General features: G+C 41.2%; 1 pseudogene; it reads left to right on the top strand.

The window, feature by feature from the left end:
* Positions 1 to 878: 878 nt before the first annotated feature.
* Positions 879 to 5,426, top strand: LOC135522409 (small ribosomal subunit protein uS15m-like; annotated as a pseudogene).
* The last annotated feature ends 272 nt before the right edge of the window (positions 5,427 to 5,698 follow it).

The raw sequence follows: 5,698 nt of genomic DNA, 5'->3' as shown, positions 1-5,698 counted from the left end.
CTCCCTGTTTACCCACGACCCAACTCAATCATCAAGTTTACGGACGACACTACAGTGGTAGGCTTGATTACCAACAACGATGGGACAGCCTACAGGGAGGAGGTGAGGGCCTTTGGAGTGTGGTGTCAGGAAAATAACCTTCAAAGTCAACAAAACAAAGGAGACAATTGTGGATTTCAGGAAACAACAGAGGGAGCACCCCCCTATCCACATCGACGGGACAGTACTGGAGAGGGTAATAAGTTTTAAGTTCCTCAGCGTACACATCACGGACAAACTGAACTGGTCCACCCACACAGACAGCGTTGTGAAGAAGGCGCAGCAGCCTTTTCAACCTCAGGAGGCTGAAGAAATTAGCCTTGTCACCAAAAGCACTCACAAATTTCTACAGATGCACAATCGAGAGCATCCTGTCGGGCTGTATCACCGCCTGGTACGGCAACTGCTCCGCCCACAACCGTAAGGCTCTCCAGAGGGTAGAGGGTAGCAGTGTGAAATTAATAAAAACAAAAATGTAAAGAGATGCCATGGTGGCCACAGTGAAATTTAGAAGTAGCCCAAAACCTGCAACCTGCAACCCGCAACCAATACATTTTCACCCGCATCAGTTTTCAAAGTTGCCCAATTTCGGGAAAACTGCAGACATGGAAACCCTGCTCACTCAGCCTGTTCTTTCAGGCTTCCTGATAGTTTCAGAATGCAATTCTGAGCATTTTAATAGCATGAAAATATTATGGGTGATGTTTTGGTCATTCAAATGCTATTTTTACTAGGGAAATACGATGAGTGTGCAGGACCTCGAAAGATTATTCAAGCATCCTTCTCATTTCCCGAATCGACTTCTCCGTCTGATTAGTTCTGTCTAATCAAAAGGGCGATCCTCATGTAGGGGACGAATGCTGTTTACTCATTACATTTTGACCCTTAATACCTGACATACATATCAAATAATCTCTGAATCAGCCATGTTATCAAGTATGGCTCTTAAAGTATGGCTCTTAAGAAGTGCTCTTACATCGACATCTGTCGTTCTGCGAGAATGTGGTGTTTTATCCAGGCTGAAAGGAACCAGTGCGTCTCTCACATTGAAATATGGGACGTCAAGCTGTCATCACAGGGCCTTCACACAGCAACAATGAGACTGTATTGACAGGTAAATATAAATATATATATATATATTTATATATATATTTATATATATATATATTTATATATCTTGTCGATGCGTGCCTGTTCATTTTCTGCACTTGCTCGCATGCATGTCAACTAGCTAGCTGCACATGCCCAACAAGAATCAATTAACCATTACTGAAAAAGACGGAATAGGTAGATTCTGCGTGAAAACCCACTTATCATCATCATAACACCTCGTAAAAATGTTATTTTTTCAATAGTCATGTAACGAGTACTTCCTTGTGTAGGCCAGGAGAGGGCCCTGCAGCAATTATCTAGGATATCTAGTGTACAGATAGCTAATCACAACAACAACAACATTTATAGGCAGGTACACGAGTTATTATCTTTGTGTACACAGTGACACGGGCTTTGTATAGGGACATCAAGCACTACTCCATTGTCCTTATCATCCTGTGTATACTAACTAGGCTAAATATATGGTTTCATAAAAATAGATGACATAAAAATAGATCATTATTGTATACCAATTTGTAAGTCGCTCTGGATAAGAGCGTCTGCTAAATGACTTAAATGTAATGTAAATGTACTAATGTAGTGATAACTTTAGCTAGTAGCTACCTGTCTAAACAGCTGAAATGAAAGGAATAATTTGTAACCAGACTGGTGCAAAGCTAATACCATTTTAACCCAGACATATGACTAATCCATTTCTCATCGTGTAATCAGTCAGTCTGCTAGTAAGTGGTTTTTATGAAGAGGATGTGGGAACCAGAGTTATTTTCCCCACAGGCCCCCTGCAATGTGTGCAGCAGCTTTTCTCACTCCACCACTCTTGATCATGTATACAGAACATGACACTCCACTCTTGTTTCTATGATCTCTGCACGACAGTTCACAAAATGTAGGCCTACATCAAAACAAGTACTACTACAGTAAGACATCCTAACTCTTACTGCAAACCATGTTGCTGCTGAACATGCTTACAGACACTTTCTCATGCAGGCACATACACCGAATGTACAAAACATTAAGAACCTCGTCCTAATATTGAGCTGCACTACACCCGCCCCTTTTGCCCTCAGAATAGCCTCAATTGGTTTGGGGGCATAGACTGTTTCGAAAAGCGTTCCACAGGAATGCTGGCCCATGTTGAGTCCAATGCTTCCCACAGTTGTGTCAAGTTGTCTGGATGTTCTAGGGGTGGTGGACCGTTCTACACACAAAAAACTGTTGAGCATGAAAAACCCAGCAGCATTGCAGTTCTTGACACAAACCGTTGCACCTAGCACATACTACCATACCCCGTTCAAAGGCACTCAAATATTTTGTTTTGCCCATTCACCCTCCGAATGGTACACATACACAGTCCATGTCTCAATCGTTTCAAGGCTTACAAATATATATTTTTTAACCTGTCTCCTCCCCTTCATCTACACTGATTGAATTGAATGAACAAGTGACATCAATAAGGGATCGTAGCGTTCACCTTGTCAGTCTATGCCATGGAAAGAGCAGGTGTTCTTAATGTTTTGTACGCTCAGTGTAGTTGCGGGCATAAATCTGGCACCGTCCTATGGTTCATAGAGCAATGGACTAAGAGTCATTATGTATTGTTTGATCATTCGTTTCATTCTTACCAGGTATGGGGAGTTTCACCATTCAGCCTGTGAGAAACTATACCCGTGCCATAAGAAAGAAGAAGCCAGGTATGGAGGACCTAATACCAACTATACCAACTATTTGACCACTTGGATGTTTGATATTTACTGTCTAAGTTTTTTTCCATCAGTGATGCAAAGTCAGATGAGTGATCTTCCTCCGACAATGCTGAAAATGGAATATGCCGCTGTTCCACTCGCTCAAACGTATGTACATTTCATTTGTCCAGACTTAAACGAAGTGCATTTTATGTCATGCAGACATGGCTCATGTATGTTCAACTCTCCCATGTCCAAACAACTACAGCAACAAGATGATGCTGTTTAAAATAGTTATTCTATGTCTTTATTTGTACAATATATAGGCATACTCAGCGATTGGACTATACCTCTACTATACAGTACATCTCTTCTGTTATCATGTGTCTACAGAGCTGATGACCTGGTCAAAAGACTTCTGACACTGGAACTAGCAAGCCATGTATGTTCTTTTCACCTTGTTACTATATTCTATTCATCTAGTCTTTCTCATTGTGCTCATAAGAATAACTACATAAGAGTAACTACAATTTGTGTATACCTCTGTTGGTTGCTATAGTTCACATTACGATAAGACCATTTTTCTACACCTATGCTGGATATTGCATAATCAAACCACCATGTTTCGTGTCACCAGAGCGAAAAGTTGAAATTGAAAACAGAGCAGCTGATTGCAAAAGTCTGGAGGGATGAAGCTGACCGCAGCTCTACAGAAGTCAAGGGTAGGTTCCCGTTTTGGACCTAGTGAACAACCGTGCTTTTCCTCTGAGGAACCACCTTATTTCAGCAATCGTTTGTTCACTTCTTAACCCATTTCTTGACCTTCTTAGTGGCTATTTTGACCTCCAAAATCCGAAACTACCAGGAGCACCTGCACAAACATACTAAGGTGGGTATGGTTGAAGGCTAAATGCAAGTGTGTCATTTTAAGTCCCTATAGTAACCATGACGTGAATGCATATTATTTCCACACGTTTAATTTCCGATCCCCTCCCTGTCTGGTGTGAGGTTTGTCAACAGGATTTCCTGTGTAGTGCGTACACCCACTATGACATTTGACAGAGTCGTAGTGGTGCTGCTGCATGCTGGGAATGTACTGTCACAATGTATACATGTAACATTGTCTCCAACATTTTTGCAGACATATTGCAAAATATAACTATCCTTTAGCACAGCTAAAATGTTGAAGCCAAGGTTTGGCAGTCTGTCACTATACTGTATCTCACTTTTAGACCGTTTGGATTTGACAGTCTCAAAATCACTGCTATTTTTAATAAGAAAAGCAACTCCTCTATTATGTAAAATACATGTTCCTAGACTAGGGGTTAGATTCAATCTGTAGTCCTGAAGAGCTGCATTACAGCACAATAGAAATGTAAAGCCAATGTTCCCGTCTTCGCAGAGACTTCATTCACAGTGAACACTGCATTAGTCAGCTCAATCGGAAATTACCTTTACATTTCAATCGTGCTACAGTGCAGCTCTTCAGCCCCACGGTTTGAATCAAGCCTTAAATATTGTTTTCACTTTACGCATATTTTTTTTTTCTCCATTTGTCCTCTGACTGTGTTTTGGCCCCCATTTTTGTATCAGGACAAAGCGAACAAGCGATGGATGCTCATGGCCATTGACTGCAGAAAAAAGCTGCTCAAGCACCTCGGGGTGACGCGCTATGACGCCTTTGAACATGTCTGCCAGCAGCTGGGCATCACCTACACTTTCCCCCCGGAGTACTACAGACATGCCACCAACGCTGGCTGGCCAAGAAGGCCCTGTGCATAAAGGTACACAACAAACCTCCATTCACTTTACTTTGTGCAATTATCTAGCTTGGTCCCAGAGTAGTTTGTACTGTATGGTTGGCAAGACGGCACAAACAGATCTGGGACCAGACTAGCAATTGTCTTGTTAATCTTTCTGCTGTATGCAGGGTGTTGAGCCGTGGCTTTTACCAATAGTCTAATGCATGACTTAATGTAAAAGTCAAGGCAAAGTTGAAGACTTTTATAATTTTGTCATTGTTGTTGGGCTTCTTGCTGTAGGTTTATATGGCTGTGTCCTTTCTTAGGTATTCAAAGAGGTGCAGAAACAGAAACTGGAGCAAAGGAAGAAAATTAAGCAGACCTCTCCCCCCAAACTGGCAGAACCAGCCAAAACAGCAGCTACAGGAAACCAATAAACTACTACAGTATCCAATGTCTGTCTTACTCGATGCATTCAGTCTTGCACTCAATGGGCAAATTAGTTTTGCATGGCACAGTGCCTCAGGTGGGTGGCGTTTGCTCCTTTTTGACTATTCCATTTGTCCTAAGGAGAAATCTCCACCCACCAGGCCATGTAAAATACATTTTCCCATGTATTGCTAAACTGTCATAAGAAACATTAAAAACGTATTGTTTGTAGTACACTGTCTTCATTCTTCCTGTCCCCAATGCATGTTGATGCATCAAACCACATTTGGCCCAATAAATGCAGTGACGCAGATATGTGGTTTTGGTGTGGGCAATATCTATGTGCTCAGCATATGTGATCTGAGACGATCAAATAAACCCACAATTAATCATTGATTTTAATAAAATAGATTATACAATACATTTGTTTGCTCTCTTTTTTGTTTGTTGCGTGTTTCACTTTGATCACGTGTAGTCACTTGTATGGTGAAGTGTAACTACCCCAATTGACAGAGATAAAACACTACTTGATGCTGATTAAAATACTAATGAAAGATATGAGAAATAAGAACATTAATGTAACGGTTCTCGTCTGTCGAAGGAGAAGCGGACCAAAATGCAGCGTGGTGGTTATTCATGTTCTTTAATGAAAGGGAACTCAACATGAAATAACTAACAATACAAAACGACAAA

The sequence above is a fragment of the Oncorhynchus masou genome, chromosome 30 (genome assembly GCF_036934945.1).
Source record: "Oncorhynchus masou masou isolate Uvic2021 chromosome 30, UVic_Omas_1.1, whole genome shotgun sequence".
Lineage (NCBI taxonomy): Eukaryota > Metazoa > Chordata > Actinopteri > Salmoniformes > Salmonidae > Oncorhynchus > Oncorhynchus masou.
The sequence above is the reverse complement of the archived record's forward strand: the minus strand, read 5'-3'. Positions and strand labels throughout refer to the sequence as shown.